Raw genomic sequence first — 23,587 nt, forward strand, 5'->3', positions numbered from 1 at the left:
TCATCTGTGACCTACACCAAAGCTCATGGCAATGCCAGGTCCTTAACCCACTGAGTGAGGCCAGGGATCAAACCCGCATCCTCATGGATCCTAGTTGGATTCATTAACCACTGAGCCACGACAGGAACTCCTTGATTGGCGTTATTTTCAGCTACTAAATCATCCTTAAGGCACTCTTCCCTTCACATTTGGCAAATGTGAACACTCTGGGCTGCTCTGATCAAGTTTGTATGTTGCGATATCAACCAAAATGGTACCAGGTAATGGGAACAGGAAAATGTAGCTTATTGTTTATTAAATAAATACTAGCTTATGTAGAGTATTTTCTAGTTTATTAAGCGCCTTTCCCCTTAATCTTCCCAACAAACCTGTGAGGCAGAGATTCTTTGCCATCCTCCTTACTTTACAGATGAGGAATCAGAGGCTCAAAAAACAAACAAAAAACAAAAAATGAAATGAATTGCCAGGAATCACAAACAATAATTGCCAAAGTCAAATCTGGACTCTAGATATTATGGCTTTAATGTCTGGATTTTTTATACAACTGTTGAGAAGAAAGAAGGCAACCCTCCCAAGGTGTGGAAAATCAAAATGCATTTGTTATACTCAAACTTAACACACATTTCTCATTTCTTTTTAAGCCATCTTAGCCAGACTCAGCAACATTTATTGGAGGGATTATTATCTGACTGCATTACCTCACTCTTCATGGGAAATTTCTATTTCCCTCTATGGACCATTTTATCATCAGAAGATTGGCCTGAATCTATATTTTAAATGTTAGTCAGATGTCATGCCATCTTAAACCAGATTGTCCCAGGATTTTAGTTACTCCTATATTCTAATAAGGAAATGTGAACCCTTGAATCTAACTCCCTACTTTCTTCCCTCAGTGGATTCCTTATCAGTTTAAATAATTCACTGCCCAGCCCCTGTTGGATGTGTTTCTGCAGTACTGGCAGATTGTGTGCTAGACCTGCAGAGGGGTTTATATGTTCCATTAGATGACTCTTTAAATTTTACTCTCTTTAACTGCGTGTGTTTAACTGTGCTCAACTATGGCTTTTGATATCCCTAGATGGATGTCTGCCATTATCCCACAGCTGACGTGTTAATAAACATGTGTGACCACGGATTGTTACACATGCAGGGACTGTGTAGGGGTGTGTAATTTCACTGCTTTTCCCAACTGATTTTTAACTATTACCCAACTTATTGCATTGTTCCCCAGGTCTTTAAAAACCCATTTATTTCCCAAAATATTAAAAGAGAAAGAAAGAATGAATGGATCAAAGGAGAATGAATTCTGTAAACATTAAAAAACACTCCAAAGTAGGCAAAAGTGTTTGTGGGCTGAATTATTTTGTGTCTGGATTGCCTACCTTGCCTTAACTTTTTTTTTTTTTTTTTAGTCCTCTCTGTTTTTGCATTTAATTACTACACTGTTTTAAACATTTCACTTCTCACTATGAATTCTATACTACACATACTATAATAAACACTGGCTATGATCCTAACTTAGGGTGGCTTTAAAATAGAAATGCTTAAGAATCTGAGCAAGGGAAAAAAGCATACTAACACACATAAGGCACATTCTTTTCTCACGCCTTCCTCAGCCTATTGCCCTGAGCAGTAAATTGTAGGGTGAAATAACTAGTTTATTAGTTGCTTTCTTTCCCCCACTAGGCTGAGAAAAGCTACATTGCTGGCACACTGACAGAAAATTTAAAAATGGAATCCAGTCTATTGTATGTATGCTTGTTGAACGTGTTCAATATATAATATTCATCTGATGTATGTTTTTCTTTTAATTTTGGGGGGGCTGGGCTGGAATCAACAGAAATGTAATGAGTGAGCTTTTTAAACTGGGTGGCATAAGCAGAAATGCCCTATGAAAAACAAGAGATGATTCTTGCTCTCCCCTCTCTCTAAAAGCTCTCACCTAAAAACTGGCCAAGTTTTCTGTTTTGTTTTTAGGGGAAAAGTAGATGTTTATGAAGCATTAAAATGTATTTTTTTGAACCTGTGCTCCACTAACACTACACTCATTTAGATGGTTAGAGAATGTTCAAAAAATTTTCTTGCAGATTTGATATTAATGGATCTCTCTCTCTTTTTTTCTCACCCATGAATTTCTACTACTCTGTGTTTTTGGCCCTGTCTTCTTGGCCTGTCTTCTGTAAAATGTACCGTTTTCACTCACAGCCTAAGACAGCTTTGATGTTCTTAGTATGACATACTGTATGTAATGTTAGCTGTTAAGGCTGGAGATCAGATTGTACATAATAACATATGTAGTTTGAATTATATAAACACCACAGGAAGAAGGGGAGACAGGGCCTTTCTGTGTACAAATTTCAGATTGCTAGCTGTATGCCTGCTTAGAATGTTAAGCACTCCTAACTAGGCAGTGATGAAGGTACTCTTTTAGTGACTGTGACTTCTGACGCTATAAAGACAAAAAATTTTCAACTAAAAATAATTTAAAGATGATGTTGGTAATTAACATATTTAAGTGATTTTCTACTTGCTACTTAGGGAGCTTTGAGGATAGAGGGAAAAAAATGAATTTCATTGTATCAAAGCCCAATTTAACTGAGCAATTTCATCAAAAATTGGAGAATATAGGTTAGAAAAACCAAAGACTGAAGAATAGTGATATAAATTGTAAAATTCATCCATTATACATTTCATCCATTATAAAGATGTTGGAGGCAGAGAACTGTACATCTATTTTCCTAGGATTGTTTCTTTTATATCTTAATAATTCAGATTAGATAGAGTAACAGGTTTTTTTTTCTTTCATTTGTGTCATTCTTTTATTACTAAGGCTGCTGTCCTGCTTTTTAATCTATTGTTGAAAGATTGGTAACTTGTTTGTATTTCATTTCAAGAGAAATTAAATAAAATGCATTACCATATTTTTCAGTAATGAGATATTTCAGAGTGAAGAAATAAGTCAATAGCTTTTCTGGTTTAGTAAGTTTATGTTTTAAATATTCATATCCTGCTTTGTTTCAGGACGACTTCAAGGCTGCTGATATGTTTACTGTTCAAATATCAGGACAGTAATAATCAAGCCTTTAAAACTGTGGGTGAAAAAGCCAGCAAATTTCAGTCATCTTTTATTTATGTAAAGAGATTGTATGTCATTTTACTTCCTGTCCCTTTTCACAGGAACTTTACATATGGACTCTCCTCTTACTAGGAATCTTTATATTGGGAAGCTCTGCGTGAGGTTGAAGTTTTTATGGGGGAACTTGATTAAAACACAGTTGTCTTTAAAGGCGGGTTTGCCACATAAGGTTAGGGGTTGCCAATAAATCCATTTATAGCAACTTCTGTATTCCCTGCTCCAGACACATTATCTGGGTGACCGGTGCACGATTCCCACAGGCCATGCAAGGCAGCAACAGTCTTAGCTGATCCCTCCGTGACCAAGGCTGATTTAAAGGGCTTCGGGTGTGGACTGGGCCGAGCCCCCCAGCCTGAATTGCTTGCCTGGGATCTTGGGGGGACTCCAGAATCTTTGGGCCCTATCCTGGTTTTCCTCTGCTAGGGTATAACAATACATTTTAGAAACTTGGTAATTTAATTTACTGCTGCCAACCGAAACAATAATAGCATCTTTGTGTTTCTCCTACCTCCATACCTCCCTCCTCCCGCCGATACAAGCACGATGTTGGCCCTGCGTAAATACAGCACAGAACAACACAGGGCCACCCCAGAGCGATTGGAGGCTCTGGGACCTGGTCCCAGGGGCGCAGGAGGCAATCACGGGCTCCTGAAAGTCCCTAATTCGCATTTGGGAAAGAAAAAGACACAGCAGGCGAGATGCCCCTTACACCTTCCATCTGCCTGAACTCAATCTTGCTCCAGAAAGTGAATGTTTGAGCGCGCGCGCGCACGTGTGTGTGGTGTGTAGTTAAGTGAGGCAGAGAAAATTCAAGAAAGCCACACAAGTCACCCTAAAGCATCCACCAAAATTTCAGCTTGGTTAATTGCTCCCATATGTCCTCCTCCGCTGCTTTCAAAAAGCAGCAAGGAGGGGGGAGGCCGGGCCACTTCACTGATTTGTAGAGGTTGAAAAAAAGATTATCACCCATCTTGATCCAATCCTGGAGGGGCCTAAGCGAAGCATCGGGGGCCTAGCCCCACTGGGGGAAGGTCGGGGGTGGGGGGACCCTATAGAAAGTTCGCGCACCGCACCCCAGCGGGTCCCAGGAGCTGCCGCAGCCCAGGGCTGGGAGGGGCGCGGGAGGCGCGGCCCGGGCGGGCGCGCGAGAGGAAGGTGCCTTCGGGAACACGCGCAAGGGCGGGGATTCGCGCTGCCAATGAGGCCCGGCTGTGGGCTGTGCGAGGAGGGGGGACGGGCGGGAGCGCAGCCTTAGCTGTGGCAGCTGCGGGAGCAGCGGCCGCCTTGGGAGTCGGAGGAGAGGTAGCCGCGGAGCGCAGAGCTGGCCGCGCCCCGAGGCCCGGCCCTGGGGGTGGGGAGCAGCGCGGAGGAGCTGGAAACTTTCCCTGCAGGTAACTCCCGCCGCTCTGGCGCCGCCGCCGGGCTCCGCGCGTCCGGGGCAGGACCAGCTGCTGCAGTGCAGAGGGGAGCTGGGGGTCCCGGGAAGAGGAGAGGGTGATGGGGAGAGTGGAAAGGCATGTGGGAAAGTTTCTGGAGCCTCCCTGCCCCCCTTCGCTGGGCACACCCGGGAGCTTTCCGGGGATAGGCACGGACATGTTGGGCGCTCCGGGCCTTGGTCCTGGCGTCTCTGGAGAATCGGTGCCTTCTTTTAGCTTCCCCACTGCGACGGACCGAGCGGGCCCCGGGTGGAGCTGGGGTTCGGGGGCACTGGGAACGCGCGGCGGCACGCTCGAGTTTCGGGATCACCCCCGCCCGGCGCGTCTCCGCGCCCCCCTTCCCGCCTCCTCTGTAGCCTCTGGGCTTGGCAAGGGCCTGGCTGCGCCTGGTACCTGGGGCAGGAGAGGCGGGGGAGAGGTGCGCCTGCCACCGTGGGGTCCAGGGCGCCCCGGGAGTGTAGGTGAGCGCGGGTCGCGAAGTTGACGCGTGAACTTAAACCCCAGCAGAGTTGAAAGTATTGCTTCGCTTCCAAGAACATTGCGATGAGTATATCCACGTTTTTTGGGGGAAGGGGTAGGTGAATTAGGATTAGAGATTGAAGGAGAGTTGGAATTGTATTAAGGTTATGTACCCTCCCGTTCTTGGAGAGTGAAGCGTGCTTACTTCTTTTGGGAAACATATATCGGGGGCAAGTTCTTCCTGCAGGACTTTGGGGTGCGGGCGCGCCACGTTGTGGGTGTGAGGGGCTCCCGGCTTTGGCGCTGGAGCTTTCCGGAACGGCTGGCGAGGAAGGAAGCCCTAAGGCATTGTGTGCGGTGTTTGCCGACAGAGACGTCGCTAGACCGGCGTTCTCAAAACTTACTTCACTTATTGTGTGAGGCTCCGGGAGGAAATGCGGCGGTGGCCAGGTAGAAATACGGCGCTGCGCCCGGGGGTTCGGAGGTCACCCGGCTCCGTGACAGTCTTTCCCGTACCAACTCCCTCCAGCCCACCCTTGGCAGCCCCAGATCCCGGTGCCTCGAGGGATGGTACTCGTCTCGGTAGCGCCCTTCCTTGCTGGAATAAACTCGGGGAGGTTAGGAGGGCACCTTCATCTTGAACTTGACCCTAGAAGAATCGAAGTCTGGGAAGGTTGCAAGATAAAGGAAGCTGAATCTTCCCGTGGGATGGGCCTCCCACTCTGGCAAGGAAAGGAAGTGCCTGGTTTAGGATCTTTGAGGAATTGGGTTTAGGACTGCTGAGGTCGTTAACTTGAAATGCCAGACCCTCAGGCTGCAGAAGTTAATCTGTTTGTAGAGATGGGAGAGGAAAGGTGAAACCGGGTTGGTGGGTACAGAGAGTTGGTATTTCTGTGTAGCAGCCATGAAGGCAGTCTGTATCTCTGCTTTCACCAGGTCCGCTACTCTCTCTCTTTTTCCTTCCTGGGTCATCTTTAGTCCTGCCAGGCTGGCACTCCTAGGGTGGGGGAGGGGAAGGAGAAGAAAGCAGTTGGGAAACTTCCTGGCCAGCTTGGAGGTATTTAAGATCTGCTACTCTGAGGATTCCAGGATTTTAACAGCTGCTTCTTGATTGCTGGGAATGAAAGAATTTACGAGCCATCCAGAGATGTTCATTATAGTGGTAGTCTGAATGTTTTACCCATCTAAGCTTCTTAAAGATCTCGCAAGGGACCTTCAGTAGAGTATGCCAGTTTGTGTCCACCAGAATGCTTATTGGGTGTCAGAGCTCATGGTAAATATATCCTGGCGGTATTAAGATGAAAAGTATGTGGGAGTAAAGGAAATATGGTATCTGACATCCTTCAGGACTTCCTCCTAGGGTTGCTCCTGTTACCTGCCAAGTGAATTCAGTCCAGGCTTCCGGACTGTTGTGATTTGACAATAAGAGATGGGAAATAGTGTCATCGATTTTAGTGGAGGCAGGAAAGTCCAGAAATAAATTTCAGGTCGCTTTCCATGACCCTGTCTTTCAGCTGTGATGCCACAAATTTAACTTTTGCTGGGACTTGTAAGCCGTGTTTTTCCTGCCTCTTTGGTTTAACCACCAGAATGTCTAAATTATCATAATTCATGTCCACCGTGGAACTAAAACATAACCCATTCATAGTCAGCCTTTTTCTGTTTCCCATAACAGCCTGTAGAAAAAAAGAACATTTTGTCTCTTTAACCACACACAATTTATCTGGTGCCATAGTGGGTTTTTGATAGTGGGTGACCAAGGATGCAAATGTAAAGACAATGGAATTTTCTCTGTTAAATTGTTCATTTTTAGGCAACATCTCCCTCTGAGTTGCTGATTAATTCTTTATCTTTTGGGCAACATTAAAATCAGTATCCCTGGGCTGGTAGAGCTGTAATCCATATTATAATGATGCCTGCCATCATAGCTGGAGGTTAATGTTATGTTGATGTTTCCAGTAGACATTTTTAACCCGATTGTAAAGGTTTTTGTCTGAGTTGGGTTACAAGTAGATTTTGAGTCTCATAGTCAGAGATGGCTTTATTTTTTATCTTTCTGTTGAAAAGTTTAGTTTAACTTGTAAATTATAGGAGTAAAGTTTACAAAAGCAAAATAAAGCAGAAGAGATCTATGTATTGCTGGGGAGTGTTTTGCTTTAGTCCCTAGGATAGCTTTGTTTTGAACCATCTTTTAAGTGCATATGTCAGTGGTAGAAAAACTAGAATTTTCCCTTTACCTCCCACCAGTTTACAAGTGTTTTCTGTACTCTAGACTTTTAATCCTTTCTGGGTCTTAGTTTTCTCATCCTTATTACCCCTAAAATGGGATTACCTTTTAACCCTATAGTTTGGTGACTATCCAGTAGTTTGAGAAATGTAGGCATTCTGGAGCTAGTGCTGTACTATTTGAACAGTACTTTGGGGTTTATAAAGGGCTTTACTTACATATTTTATCCTTAAACCCCCAGTTAAGTAAACTGAGTGTGGGCAAGGTAGATCAGTTTGCTTGATATCATCTGTAAATGGTGGAGTTGAACTCTAGGTCTTTGGAGTCTCCCTATTTCTGCTCGCCTATCTCTATTCATGGAGTCAAAAGTCAGTTGGCAAAAACTTGACAAACAGACTTATGTTAATATGTGACATTTTCTCATAATATTTCATTTATGGGTTATTCTGGTTTCAGAACCCCAGGGTTAACATCTATGCTTTGATGTCAGAGATTAAAAACAGTTCAGTAATAATGGTAATAAAACTTTCTCCCCAAGAGAGTTTCAGAAATTCACATACCTCAAACTAATCATTTGTTTGTTTTCAACTTCTTTTTTATTAAGTAGGCTTCAGGGTCTAGAGTGATTTATAATCTTGACTAGTGACCCAGACAGCATTCTTAAGGAAATCACTTCTCAAATCTGTACATCTTTCTTAAAATAAGTAATAAAGATATCATTTGCCTTTCATCTTGGTATCTCTCAGCTGAATTACAAAGCCTGGATAAATGTCCCATTTTTAATGTCATCGTTCTTGGGCTCTTTCTACTGATGTCTGGATGAGTCTGATTTTGTAGCACTTTCTGAGCTAAATAAATTCTTCCCTTATGCTACTGGTTTAATGGTAAAGAAATAGGAGGCTGCAGGTGACCCATTTTCACTGTGACTCTGTTTGTATTGTGTCCTGCTTGCCTATTTAAGAGAGCCAAGTGTAATTTGACACTCATCTGGAAGCTGGTATGGATTTTCTTTAAAAGGCTCTAAAATAAAATTATGTGCTAAGCTATAGGCTCTTTTATGTCTGAGCACCCTGTCCATCTTCAGCTTTTTAAACTTATTCTCAGAAGGCTGTCTTTTCAACATACTAAGCAAGGGGGTTTAAACCTCAGTCAGGAAAAGGATGCATCAATGGCTAAGTAGTAAAGAGGCTGCCATTTCCAGATGTGTGTGGGGAGAGTGGGTTATGAAGCAGGGTTTGTTGCTGAAGTTGGGAGACTGTGTTATCAGTGTACTAGAAGGGGACAAGCAGAAGAATGGCTTCTGTTTTTGTTTTTTTGTTTTGTTTTGTTTTTTTATCAGGAGCATGGATTTTGAATGATAGGGGAGGACTTTTGCTAAAGAAGGCTATCGGGGAACATTATCTTAGGTAGAGTAGAAGGGGTTCTGGTTTGCTTTGGCTGTGTTGCTGATGAGGGCTGCCCTTCTGGGGTAGATCTTTAGGGGCTCTTGCAGTGTGTGTGATCAAGGAGAATATTCTGGAAAGAAGAGTCCCATAGGTAGGCATGTCAAAGACAAGAGAAGTATTGCAGAGGGATGGCAGAGTCCCTGAATTTTAGCACAGATTTTGCCACTACCAGGGAATTTATAAGTAAAAATGTTCCAGCTGCTACTGGATGGATGTTCAGCCATCCAGAGCCACGCTGACTTACCATTCACCACCCTCCCTGCCTCACCCAGAACAGAGGCTTATTACCTCTGTGAGTTGGGGTCAGAGTTGGGGAAGTCTCTAAGAAGTACTTGGCTGTGACCTTTCCATGCATAGAAACTCATGCAAAAATAGGATTTTATATAACATATTCTTTTTAAGAAATATGAAAAAGATTTGACATACAGGTGCATATATAATGTATTTGCATAATTTAAAGTACAGTATATACATATCTGATGTGCTTTCCCCCTGGCATAATGGTACATTCTTCTTTGGCATCATTTCAATGGCTATTTAGTAAACCCATTACATACATTACTATAATTTATTTAACCAGCCCATTTTGACATTTAGGTGTTTTGGAAAGAAATGTCTCTTTGGAAAGAAATATCTCTTAAGCTATCAGGCTCTGATGTGATTTACTCATCCTTAAATCACAGGGCCCAGCATATGGGGGTACCTGGCTACTGGTAGCTTCAAAATCTCACATCATCAAGAAACTGACTCTTTGTTCTTAGTTCCAGTTTGGGGAAAACGCTGGAGAGAATCTGGATTGGCCTGATGCCAGCCAAAGGAGAGTAACTGTTGGCAGTCGCCATTAGACCCACAAGATGGGACTGTGGGGAGACAAAATATCCCACAAAGAAGGGGGTTATTGTTAATGGGAGAGGGAGGGAGCTGGGTAAACAGAGCTCGCTGTCTAATGCGAGATATGTTTCCAAAAGCGGTATTGCTGGTCATAACAACATACTGATATGCCAGAGAATATGAACATTTTTAATGCTCCTGTGATATATACCCTGTAGTCTTGAGTGTAGTAGACTTTTCCACATTCTATGGAGGTTTGAATTGCTGCGTGCACAGGCACTTGTGTAACAGGGTATTGAATTACTGCAAAAAACACAGGAGTTGGTCATTATTCCCATGTAACCCATTATTTCTTCTCTCTCTCTGCCATGCTTTATTCTAAATTACTTGGGATTAGTAACATCAATTATTAATGTTACTGAGTGCTTGCTGACTCTGTACTAGATGATTGAATTTAAAAAAATTCTGTGGAAATGAAACAGTATGGTTCTTTCTTTACCCATTGTCCTACATACATGGAGTGCTCTGGCAGGGATAGTTTCTTGCTTGCACCACAACATTCCCCATCCTGGTCCTCCCTTCCTTCTTGTGGCTTAAACCAGCAACTCGTTATTTGCTTAGTTTTCAGAAATTGGAGCTGGGTTCAGCTGGGTGGTTTTTTTTTTTTTTTTGCCTGGGTCTAGGCTCACTCAAGCTCTAGTGGTTACATGATTCATTTCAGGAGCCACTGATGTAATAATTTTATCACATTACTTGATAACACAACCCTGCTTTTGATTAGTTTTCCGTTGGTCATGTGCTTCAGGGTAGGTTGGGTGTGTCCCTAACCCCAGGGAGTGAATCTTAAGCCAAGTCAACTCTAGTAATACTGCACCTGTTGCTAGTGAGTGGTTAATGAGTAAGTGTGTGACAACTTTGGGTCTCACCATATTGGGAACCTAAGATTGTCAGCAGAATAAAATAGGTTGACACTGAAAATCACAGAGTACAAAGATGGAAGGGGCTTAAGACCACAGTGACTTTTTTTAGCTACTGAATTAATGCTAAAACCACTGTGACTCAGAACTTCCTATGTGGGAATATTTTTATTATCGTTTGAGGCAGTGATCTCCAAAGTGGAATGTGCCAGACCATCCAATATGGGAAGAAAGAAAATTTTAAAAGTTTACATAGAAAAAAAAAAAAAATAGGCGAGTTGAACCTGGTTGCTATATCTGAAAGTCTTCTGTCACTTAGATTATATGGGGTCTTCTGTCACTTAGGTTATATGGGGTCTCCTGAGGGAAGAGTAGGCATTTTATAACTGGGTGAAATTGACAGTGGTACCCTCATTCTTATTCTTGCCTTTGGTGAACTCTAATATGTAAATAGATTTATGGGTTGTAGCATTTAATTTTAAGTAAACCAACTCCCACAAAATAGGCAAAAGGCTTAAAAAAATTATTGCAAAGAAGATTAATGGTAATGATGTAAATCTACAGGAATAAGACAATGATTTGAGATTAGGAAATGACTTTTAAGTCAAATTTAATAAGTTGGCACCAAAATTGTGTATGGATGTGTATAAATAAATAAAAATAAACAAGAATACTGCTTGAATCATTCTTTGCATATTTTTAATGGATGTTTTATAATGTATTTACTATAATAGCATGTAATTCATAACACTAGTGTTTTAATTATGTATAAATTATTGAGGGTACATGTTTAGTTTTTTTACTATTAGGGCTGCGTGATGAAAAAGTTTTGAGACCACAGTTTAAATCGATTATTGTCATATATGTTACTTGCAGCTGAAAGCACCATAGCTAGTGCAGGGCAGATAAGAGCCCTGGCTGTTCTGCTTTTATTCATGAGTTTCAAAATTCTCTGCGATCTGGTTTGCAAGTTTCTTCTCCATTGTGCTCCCTTTGTCTCTGCCACTAAGCTCCTGCCCATTCCATAAAGGTCATACTTTTCAGTTTTGCCTGAGGAGGCTGGTCTACCCTCCGCCCACCACTGAAGTCTGCATTGTCCTTCAAGGTGCAGCTCAAGTAGATATTCTTTCTCATTTACATTTTTCTGATTTCCCCCTTCTGCATCTAAATAGTCCTTCTATCTAATCCCCTTAGCACACTGCTTGTACCTTGATTATGTTTTTCTCTTTTTGCTTTTTATTAGTAAGTTGTTTGTCTGCTTATTTTACCTATGGGTTGTAGGCTTCTTGATGGTTGGGGTCCTGGCTTGCTGTAGTCATTTTTTAAATTCGCTTGTTTCTCCTTCTGGGAGAAAGGGAGGCAGGCAGAGAACGTATAAATTTGCTCTGGGCCTGTTACCTTGGGGAGGGTCTGTCCTCCAGCCAGACAGCTTAAGGAGGTAGAGAGCACTGTATACATGTGAGGGATCTGAGGGCAAGACAGGAGGATCCAGGATCCAAGCCAGGGTCACTTGTATTCCAAAGCTGTTGTGTCTGTCCTCACTCATGCTGTCTGCAGTTACATGTGGTCCTTCTTTCACATGGGAACACCAGCATGGGTGAAAATGGAAAGTTCCATGGGGTAATGGCACAAAGATGTTACTGGACAATCCTGGGCAGGTACCGTGAGGTCAGAGGAGAGTCTGCTCTCCTCGTGGAGTAGCAGGAAAGGCCTGGAGGGTGACATTTGTGGAGAGCTACATGTCTCTGGACAGCTAGCTGCTTGCAGGTACCCCTAAGCAAACTCATGGGAGATTGTTCCCTGGTAGGGTCTGGCTGGAACATCCCCACTGAGAGACGGGAGGTGATAGACTCTGCACTGCCCAGCTGAATCAAATTCTTTATGCACTATTCTCTCCATGGGAACGATAATTGAAGGTTGACAAATTGTCAGCTTTCAAGTCGAGCCATATGAGATATATGCTATCATGATGGAAAACAGGCATCTCTCCAGGGTTTTGAACGTTATAAATTGCCTCCGAGATGCAAGGGAGATGTCAAACTTGATTCTTTCCGTGTAGAAGTGACTTCTAGGAATTCCCTTTCATGGCTCAGTGGTTAACAAACCTGACCAGGATCCATGAGGATGTGGGTTCAATCCCTGGCTTCACTCAGTGTGTTAAGGATCCAGCTTTGCTGTGGCTGTGGTGTAGGCCGGCAGATGTAGCTCCAATTAGACCCCTAGCCTGGGAACCTCCATATGCTCCAGGTGCGGCCCTAAAAAGCAAGAAAGAAAAAGGAAGTGATTTCTGGCTTAGATTTCTTTTGTTACCCATTTTGTTTTGTTTTTTAATGATTTTTATTTTTTCTATTATTACTGGTTTACAGTGTTCTGTTAATATTCTACTGTACAGCAAGGTGACCCTGTCACACATACATATATACATTCTTTTTCATTTTGTTTCCTTTTAAGTGAATTTCTAAAGGGCTTTTTAAAAAGTGTTGGGGCTCTTAACTGGAACAGGATGCAGTTTTTCCTCACATGTACAACAGATATTAGTTCAAAGCTTGCTATAAAACTTTTAGCCATGGAGTAAGTAGAATTTGTGATAAGGGGAATCTGTCTTGGGATTTAGTTGTTCATGTACCCACAGGATCTGTTTATAAGAATCAGATCACTTCTGGTGCATAAAGATGGAAATCTGGGGGTCTTTGAGGTGAGTTACTGGGAACCCTTAAGTATTACCTGAAAGATTGCTGAAGAGTTTTGATTTCAGGTTATGTTTTGTGCTTAGTTATTGTGAAGCCAGTAACTTATTTTGAGGAGTCACGGGAGAGAAACCCGTTGACATATCTCAAGACAGTTTTGAAAGTGAAAGCTAGGTGTGTTTTGAAACTTCAGACTTTGAAATCTATTCCATTGTAAATTTCCAAGGACGTGGATGTGAATGAGTAAAATTTAAGTCCATTTAAGGAAAATTTTGCAATACAATTCTTTCATATTACAGAGTGTGATATAAATTAAAACATGTTGACTTAAAGATTAAATATGATTATTTACAGATGCAAAAGACAGAAAAAGAGAGCAGCTCCTAAATTGTAAATGGATGCAACTGTGAAATTTTTATTATTCAGGGATCTTAAAGCATGCATGTGACTTAAGAGAATCTTTGGAGTCATTTATCTAGATAAAGGAGTAGTTCCCAAAGTGGGTTCCATGGCAACAGATTCTCAGGAAATTAATAGACGTTATTCAGGGAAACAAAGTTTTATGTTCACATAAGCAGGAAAATCTGGGTTAACCAAAGTAAAACAGGTATTTTTAACTGCAGGACTTTTGAACATCCTTATTTCTAATGTTCATTCTGATTCTTCTTGGAGGGAAACAGGGTTTAGTATTTCCCAAATGCATTGCATTCTAGAAACTTTTGTGCAAAGCATCTTTTAGCCAGAAGAAAATACTGGATCGTTGAATTTGCTGTACTATTTTAAAGCAAATCCCAGACATCATATAACTTTACCTGACAAACTTTGGTACATTTTTTTTTTTTCCCCCTGGAGTGTTTTGTCTTTTCAGGGCACACCCATGGCATGTGGAGGTTCCCAGGCTAGAAGTCCAATCAGAACTGTAGCCGCTGGCCTACGCCACAGCCACAGCAATGCCAGATCCAAGTCATGTCTGCAACCTACACCACAGCTCACGGCAATGTCGGATCCTTAACCCACTGAGCAAGGCCAGGGATCGAACCAGCAACCTCATGGTTTCTAGTCGGGTTTGTTTCCGCTGTGCCACGATGGGAACTCCCCTTTTGACTTTTAAAAGAGAATGTATCTGAATTTGTTTCCTTGTGATATTGTTTACCTTGTTCATTTGTCCTGTTTTTCCTGTAAACTAGAGTTTAGATCTAAAGGTGTATTTAGATTCAGGTTATGTAGTTTTTGAAGAAGAGGCCCTAGACTATGCTTTTTTTCTCCATATGATTTGGGGACAGGCAGTTTAATTTAGCAATTCAGGAGTTCCTGTCGTGGCTCAGTGGTTAATGAATCTGACTAGGAACCATGGGGTTGCGGGTTCGATCCCTGGCCTTGCTCAGTGGGTTAAGGATCCGGTGTTGCCGTGAGCCGTGGTGTAGGTCGCAGATGTGGCTAGTATCTGGTGTTGCTGTGGCTCGGGCGAAGGCCAGTGGCTGTAGCTCCAATTTGACCCCCAACCTGGGACCCTTCATATGCTACGTGCAGCCCTGGAAAAGGCAAAAAGACAATAATACTAACAATAATTTAGTAATTCATAAGTCCTTTTTAAAAATATAATGGCTTAGAGTTCATTTGGAAATTAATTTTATTAGTATATTAAGGGACTGGTGTGCAAGTTTTATTTATTCCAGTTGCGGTTGGAAACATAGTGGTATTCTGAATAGTTGGCCTGGTTAAATGGATATATGTTTTCAGTGTATCTTAAGACTGTAAACCACATGACTGTTGGGTAAAAAAGGACTTGAGTATTAAACATTTCTAGTGGTAGACTTTTCTTTGGAATGACAAGGCATCTGAGTTGTAATGGCAAAACACTGTTCTATAAAGATTTATTTCTAAACACATTAATTTAGGAATATGTGTTAATTTTATCTCTATTAGATAAATTTTAATAGACTTTCTTTCTGACAAATGCTTATGCTGATTCGAAGTACAGGCATAAATGTAAATACCCTTAGGGTGATGATTTTATATGTACATTGTCTTGGAAACTCAGACATGTAAATAAAAGTTCATATCATAACCGACTTTACTAACTTAATTTGATATTTAAGTTTTTTCCCTTGGTATCTTTCCAATGCTTGTTGTAAGTCTGGGAAAAATTAAATTTAAAGGAGTTTTGTGTGTCTTAATGAAGAATAGCATGGTATATAAAAAGTAGCTTTGTTTGATGGATGAAAGCTATCATAGGCAGTTCTCAGCACAGTCTGATGTTTAACTCTTTAATGGGCAGGAATACTGTTTAATACATTATAATTTTCCTGTTGTGAATAATAAGGGGCCTAGGACAGAGCATGTACTTTGTAACTATAATAGTACACTAAAAATACACACACACACACACACATTCCTTTTTACTCCTCCTCTTTTAAAATACAGATATGTGGCTCTGTGGGTTAAGAACCCAACTAGTATCCATGAGGATGAGGGTTCAATCCCTGGCCTTGCTCAGTGGGTTAAGGATCCGTCATTGCTGTGAGCTGTGGTGTAGGATCTGTGGCTGGCAGCTGTAGCTCTGATTTGACCCCTAGCCTGGGAATCTCCATATGCCGTGGTTTCAGCCTTAAAATAGCAAAAAAAAAAAAAAAAAAAAAAAGGCAAAAAAAGAAAAATGAGGGTAGTGATTCCTGTTCCATGGGGTTCTTGCCAAGACTAGAGGTGAGAACCTATATAAAATACTAACAACTCAGGGCCTTTTCTCCCTTCTCTTAATTCTGGATCAGTAATTGAATAGACATTTCTGTTTGTTCTGAGTGTTTTAAACATGGCTAATTTCAGGATACTTATTACAGAAGTCCAGATAAGAGCTTGATTTCAAGATAACCTGTATACCCAGTTTGTCAGTTGCTTATATTAAAACAATTAGATGTTTATATGAAATGTTTTGAACAAACAAGGGGGACATTTTTAGGTAGTATTATATAGAGGAGAAGGAACCAGAGAATAAAGAGGGCATTTTATTATTGGCATGAGCATATTGCTCACAAACCGTCTGGTTTTAATGAAAATCAGTATTTAAAAAGTCCATTTATTTACTAAGCCTGGGAGAACATGAGATGCTCTGCAGACTTCAGTAGAGTTTTGCTCAAGTGTGGTTTAGAATAATAAACTTCATTTTATTTAGATGGAGTAAGCCTTTGGTGCCACATTCAAGTCATCCGAGTGCATTTATTTATGCATGGGGCCCTGGCCAGCCAGGGAGGCAGCTTCCTTGCATAGGAGAGGCATTGGTGCTTTCCTGAAGGGCCCTGGATCCTCTCGGAGCGAGGACTGTCCCTATTGGCTTGTACTGTGTGAAGCACGCGTGGAAAGGGAGAATTCATGTACCCTACCTTTGAACAGCAAAAGCCAAGAAACTGGAGTCTGCTTAAATAGGCATTAATGGGGAAAGCCAGATGAGTTTTCTTCTATCAGCTGTTTCGAAATCTGGGGCGTTTGGTGTGTTAATGGCTTGTGCAAGAAAAGTTCTCAGGAAGAAGACCAGGGCTCACACTGCTCTCTGCTTGGGCAGTACCTGCTCTCTGAGAATGGCCTTGATTCCCTCAGGGCACTCAAGTCCAGCTCTGCTAAAGATTTTTTTTGCACTTTTTTCCTACCATGAAGTTAACAGTTTTGTTTATCTTTTTCTTTCTGAAATGTTTCGTTGTAGCAGGAAGGACTCCTTAAACTGTCCAGGCCCATATACCAAAAGTCCAGCCAGGAAGAATCTAAGAGTGTGCTTTCCCCCTTCCCATCTTGGAAAAAGTTAGAAGACACCATTTCTAGAGAGATAGTGATGGAGTTCTAAGCAGATGGGATTTATAGATATTTCACCTTTCACTTTTTTTTTTTTTTGCTTTTTCATTAAAAGCAGTCTTAGTTAGTTCAATGAACATAATATTCTTAGGAGTTTTAGAAATAAAAAGTGACCATGAAGGTGTTAACCGTTTGACAAATTAGAAACTGTTTTCACTTGTCAAAGGGTGGCGGAAGTCTTGCATTAATTTTCCCAGCAAATATTTTTTGTCATTGTGCCCTTCTGAGTTTGAGGCCCAGCTCTGTGTCTCAGTCTGAGGAGTACAGATGCCAGCGAGACCCTGTGCAGCAGGGGAGACGAGGACGGCGGGGAGGGGGATGAGGCAGGGGAGGAGGAGTCGGTGGCCCAGGAGGGCGTCAGGGAGGAGGTGAAGGATGCCATGCACTTTGCCAGGTGGGGAAGAGGGTGAGGGGCTTTCTCTAAAGAGAGGACGATAAGCAGAGGCTGGGGAGGCATGAAAATACCAGTCATGTTTAGGGTGTTGTTACTAGAACAGATGGTGCCTGGCATTTGGGTGCAGTGGCAGGGAAGGGAGAGCCAGATTGCAAAAGGCCTTACTTGCCAGGCTAAGAAGTATAGACTTGATCCTGTAAAGCAAGTGATAGCTGTCAAAGGTTTTAAAGCAGGGAGATGATGTAATCAGAGCCACGTGCTGGAGAAAAGCTTTGGTGGCAGTCAGTGGCATGAAGGAGAGACTGGCCTGGGGACATATGGGCAGCGGGGCTCTCTGTCATGAGGCTTTTAAAGTAGGTCAGGTGAGAGATGATGTTTGAGGCCCAAGTTAGCTGGAGGAAGAGAACAAGAAAGTCTGCTGAATACCTTTCATTGTGCATTTAGGGTGCCCTGGCTCACGTCACATTCACAGAAACTTTTCAGGGTGCTGCTGTCATTATCCTCATTTTTCAGGAAGAGGAAGGGGCTCAGTCAAGATTTGAACTCAGGTTGACACTCCTGTGTTGCCGTGCTGTTAGAACAGCGGGATGAGAACATAGAAAGGTGCAGGGGGTGGGGAGATGAATTTTTTGCGCTGGAACGGAGGCTGCTTCCAGAATAGAAAAGGAGTACTTGGCAGCTGACCGAAGGTAGAGGTCAAGGCTGCTTCCAGGCTGGGCAGCGAGGTGTGGATGATGAATGGCATAAGGCATGGAGAGAACTCTCTCAGGAGGGGAGGGGCCGGGCTCAGGGCTCCTCTGGGATATGCAACGAAACCCCCCAGCCCAGTAGGCATTAGGAAATGTGGTTCTTTTTTTTTTTTTTTGTCTTTTTGCTATTTCTTTGGGCCGCTCCCGCGGCATATGGAGGTTCCCAGGCTGGGGGTTTAATCGGAGCTGTAGCCACTGGCCTATGCCAGAGCCACAGCAACGTGGGATCCGAGCCACGTCTGCAACCTATACCACAGCTCAACCGGATCGTTAACCCACTGAGCAAGGGCAGGGATCGAACCCGCAACCTCATGGTTCCTAGTCAGATTCGTTAACCACTAAGCCATGACGGGAACTCCGGGAAATGTGGTTCTTAAGATGCATCCCTACCTTCCGGTAGAAAGTGCTTCCTGTCCTCTCGGTGGGCTTGGAGAAGGCCTTCTGTGGGAAGAGATGGGTATATGTACTCCTGTAGCCTATAGTTCCAAACATTGTCATGTTGCTGGGGTGCTTATTCCAGATGTACATTTCCAAGCCTGCCTGTAACTGGTGTCTCAGTAGGTCTGGAGTGGGGTTTGGCAACTGCATGTGTATCAAGATCTTAGGGTGTGATAAGTTGCAACAGGGTCATACTTTTGAGAATGTTTGGTTCTGAATGACCCAGACTATCTTTTTTTTTTTTTTTTTTTTTTAATTTTATTGAAGTATAGTTGCTTAGAGGGTTGTTAGTTTCAGGTGTACAGCAAAATGAATCAGTTATATGTACACATATATCCATTTCTTTTCATGTCCTTTTCTTATATAATATAGGTCATTACAGAATATTGAATAGATTGTCCTGTGCTATACAGTAGGTTCTTGTTCCTCACTCATTCATATATAGTAATGTGTTGATTTTTCTTATTTGTTTGTGTCTCATTTGTAGATTTTTGGTTTGCAGGTTATTCTGAAGTTTTCATATCAGAGTCTATATATATATATACAAGATTGTTTTAAGTTGTCGGTCTCTTAATTCTAATTGCATCTCCAGTGTCCTGCATTTGTACCCTCCTCTTCTCACGATTTCTGATTTTGGTGGCGTAATTGTGCATGGATGATTTCGTACCTTGACTGTATATATACCTTTACTGGTGAGCCTTGTCATTTGTGGTATTTTTGTTTCCGGTTGCGGCCTTTTCTTTTCTGCCTAGAGAAGTTCCTTTAGCATTTGTTGTAAAGCTGGCTTAGTGTTGCTGAATTCTCTTAGCTTTTGCTTCTCTGTAAAGCTTGTGATTTCGCCTTCAAATCTGAATGAGAGCCTTGCTGTTAAAGTCATCTTGGTTGGAGGTTTTTTCCTTTCATCATGTTAAGTGTATCATGCCACTCCCTTCTGGCCTGCAGAGTTTCTGCTGAAAAACCTGCTGATAACCTTATCGGGGTTCCCTTGTATGTTATTTGTTTCTTTTCCCTAGCTGCTTTCAAGATTTTCTGTGTATTTAATTTCGGTCCATTTGATTAATATGTGTCTCGGGGTGCTCCTCCTTGGGTTTATTTTATATGGTACTCATTGGGCTTCCTGGATTTGAGTGAGTGGTTCCTTTCCCATGTGAGGGAAGTTTTCAGCTATTATCTCTTCAGATATGTTTTCTGTCCCCTTCTCTCTCTCTTCTCCTCCTGGCACCCCTGTAATACGGATGTTGATGTGTTTAAGGTTATCCCAGAGTCCTCTGAGACTCTTGTCATTTGTTTTCCGTGTTTTTTCTCTTTTCTGTTCCGCATCCGTGATTTCCACGAATCTGTCCTGCACCTCGCTTATTCGTTCTTCTGCCTCCTGTGTGCTGCTGTTGGCTGCTTCTAATGAATTTTTTATTTCAGTTACTGCATTTTGCATCTCTTCTTGCTTAAGTTTTATATCTTGGATCTCTTTGCTCAGTGTTTCCTGTAAATGGTCCATCTTTGCCTCCAGGTTACTTCCAACGTCTTGCCTCATCTTCAGCACCAACAGCCTAAAGTCTTTTTCCTGGAGGCTGAGCATCTCCTGATCACTTAGCTGCTTTTCTGGGATTTTTCCTTTCTCCCTCATCTGAGTTATAGTTCTCTGTCTTTTCGTTTGTATAGGTTTTTGGTGTGGTGACCTTTTTACAGACAAGGCTACAGAGAGTTGTAGCCTCTCTTCCTTCTGGTGTCTGCCCCCCTTGTGGCTGAAGTGGGTATGGGAGCTTGCTGTAGGCTTCCTGATGGGAGGGACTGAAGCCTGCCCACTGGTAGGTGGAACTGATTCCTATCCCTCTGGTGGGTGGGGCTTTGTCTCTGGGTGAGGTGAGAGGCAGCTGTGTGTCTGGGGGTTCTTTAGGCAGCCTGTTTACTGATGGGCGGGGCTGTGAATCCCACCTGGATTGTTGTTTGTCCTGGGGCTTCTCAGCACTGATGGGTGGGGCCAGATTTTCCCAAAATGGCCACCTCCAGAGAGAGGCCTGCTGATGAAGAATTTCAAGAGCTTGGCTCTTATTTCCTTCCCGCACAACAAGCCACATTCACCCCTGTTTTCCCAAGAGGTCCTCCAAGAACCGCAGCCAGGACTGACCCAGATTCCCATGAAGACCCTGCTTTGCCCTGGGACCCAGAGCACCCTAAAGTCTGTTTGTGCCTCTTGAGAATGGGGTCTCCGTTTCCCCCAGTCCCGTGGAGCTCCTGTGCACAAGCCCCACCAGCCTTCAATGCCAGATGCTCCGGGGGCTCTTTCTCCCAGTGCCAGATTCCCATGCGTGGGGGTTTGATGTGGGGCTCAGAGCTCTCACTCCTGTAGGTGGGTCTCTGTGATACAGTTACTTTCCATTCTGTGGGGCTTCTCGCCCAGGAGGTATGGGGTTGCTTATACCACATAATCGCCCCTCCTACCTCTTGATGTGGCCTCCTCTTTGTCTTCTGGAGTAGGATATCTTTTTGAAGGTTTCCGGTCCATTTGGCTGAGGATTGTTCAGCATTTGGTTGTAGATTTTGTTGTTTTTAGGAGAGAAGTTGAGTTCCTGTCCATCTTAATCCCATCCCTTCATATTTAGTAATGTGTATATGTCAATCCCAACCTCCCATTTTATTCCTCCCCCCATCATTTCCCCTTTGGTAACAGTAAATTTAGTTTTGAAATCTTTGAGTCTGTTTCTGTTTTGTGCTTAAGTTCTTTTGTATCATTTTTTAATTAGATTCCACGTTAGTGGTCTCCTATGATATTTTAGACTATCTTTTAATTTCACTTTTTTTCAGGTAACTTTTGAGAGCTCCTTAAACAACATGATCTCTGGTGAAAAGCAATACCTAGGAAAATTACTTGTGTTTAGGAACTTGTGTACACCTATATTTAATTCTGCCAAGGATGCTTTTTGGTTATTTGGATTCATACTCAGAAGTAGCAGGCCCTCAAAATTACGTTTGTTTTTGCCTTTTAAGTGGACCTTTGGCAAAGAATTTCTGGTGAAGTTAGATTCTGAGTGTCTTTCTTGCTTTTGAAAAAGACGTTAGAGGAGGGGAGGGAGCCTAGGAGGTAGGGAGTAAGGAATAATATGGGGTTCTTGGTTTGCCTTGGAGTGGCCTAGGTTGTCAAAGATTCAAAAATCACTGAATGGGAGTTCCCATCATGGTTCAGTGGAAACGAATCTTACGAGCATCCATGAGGATACAGGTTTGATCCCTGGCCTTGCTTAGTGGGTTAAGGATCTGGTGTTGCCATGGGCTGGGGTGTAGATCACAGATGTGGCTTGGATCTGGTGTTGCTGTGGCTGTGGCATAGGCCAGTGGCCACAGCTCCGATTCCATCCCTAGCCTGGGAACCTCCATATGCCGCAAGTGTGGCCCTAAAAAGACAAAAGAAAAAACCAAAAAAACAGAAACAAAACACAAAAACCCTGTGTCTAGTCACTTATGATGGAGGATGATAATGTGAGAAAAAAGAATGTATACATGTATGTGTAACTGGGTCGCCATGCTGTACAGTAGAAAAAAGAATGTATTGGGGAAATAAAAAGTCACTGAATGGGGATCTGATGTACAGCATGGTGACTATAATTAACAATACTACATTATACATTTGAACGTTGTCAAGAATGTAGATCTTAATTTTTTTTTTTTTTTTTTTTTGTCTTTTTGCCATTTTCTTGGGCCACTCCCACGGCATATGGAGATTCTCAGGCTAGGGATCGAATCGGAGCTGGAATCGGAGCTGTAGCTGCCGGCCTATGCCACAGCCACAGCAAGGAGGGATCTGAGCTGCGTCTGCAACCTACACCACAGCTCACGGCAGCACTGGATCCTTAACCCACTGAGCAAGGCCAGGGATCCAACTTTCAACCTCATGGTTCCTATTCGGATTCGTTAACCACTGAGCCACAACGGGAGCTCTGTAGATCTTAAGTGTTATCACCACGCAGACACAGGTGCTATTTATGTGAGGGGATGAACTAACCTTAATGTGGGAATCATTCTGCAATACAGACATGTATCAGATCACATTGTACACTTTAAACTTATGTGGGTTTTTTTTTTCATTTTTTAAAGTTTTATTGAAGTAGAGTTGATCTACAGTGTTGTAATTTCTGCTGTACAACAGTGATTCAGTTATACATACACACATGTCCATTCTTTTTCAAATTTTTTTCCCACATAGGTTATCAGAGAATATTGGTAGAGTCCCTGTGTTATACAGCAGGTCCCCATTGACCATCCATTCCATATATGAGTGTGCCCATGCCAACTCCAAATCCCCATATGTTTAATGTTAGATGTCAGTAATGTCGCTATAAAGCTGGAGAAAAAAAGGCACCAGAAAGGACTCAGCTCTTTGATATTTGGGTTTAAACCCAATCAACCCACTGGTTATTATACCATTTGTTTGTTATTAGTCCTGAATTTTCCTATTGAGATATAATTGACATGTTACATTATATTAGTTTCAGGCGTGTAGCATAATGATCCAGCATTTGTAGATATTGTGATATAATCATCACAATAAGTCTAGTTCATATTCATCACCATACACGGCTACATTTTTTCCCCCTTGTATGGAGAACTTTTAAGATCTATTCTCTTGGCAACTTTCAAGCACACAATACAGTATTATTAGCTAGAGTTACCATACTGTACTTTACATCCGCAGGACTTATTACTCTCGTAACTAGAAGTTTTACCTTTTGACCACCTTAACTCATTTCACCTCCCTGCCCCTTCCCCTCCCCTGTTGTGTCTTTTTTTCATCTTTTTTCAGACTGAGTTCGGGCTCCAGCTCAGCCCTTTGGCATTGGTGTGACTCTGGCTGGATTAACCCAGCCTTCTTGAACTTGTTCTCTGTGACCTTGGAGTGCTGGTACTTTAGAAGGTTGTTTTGGGAATTGAGGGGCATGAGTCCAAGCAGCTGGACCTAATAAACTCAGGATAGTCCCCAGTCGTGGGAGGGGGTGAGCCTCATTCAGCACACCTCGAGGACCTGCTCACCCCCTG

At 42.6% G+C, this 23,587-nt stretch overlaps 1 protein-coding gene across 6 annotated transcripts in view; it reads left to right on the plus strand.

Annotated features, from left to right (window-relative positions):
• Positions 4,313–23,587, plus strand: part of TANC1 (tetratricopeptide repeat, ankyrin repeat and coiled-coil containing 1) — a 245,833-nt gene continuing 226,558 nt past the window's right edge. For 5 of the 6 annotated variants that reach the window (XM_021074760.1, XM_021074762.1, XM_021074765.1 and 2 more), the window contains exon 1: positions 4,356–4,527. The gene's annotated coding sequence lies outside the window, so the exon portion shown is untranslated. Of the gene's footprint in view, positions 4,528–23,587 lie in introns of all 6 variants that reach the window. The other variant, XM_021074763.1, reaches the window with a different exon arrangement.

The sequence above is a fragment of the Sus scrofa genome, chromosome 15 (assembly GCF_000003025.6).
Source record: "Sus scrofa isolate TJ Tabasco breed Duroc chromosome 15, Sscrofa11.1, whole genome shotgun sequence".
Taxonomy (NCBI): domain Eukaryota; kingdom Metazoa; phylum Chordata; class Mammalia; order Artiodactyla; family Suidae; genus Sus; species Sus scrofa.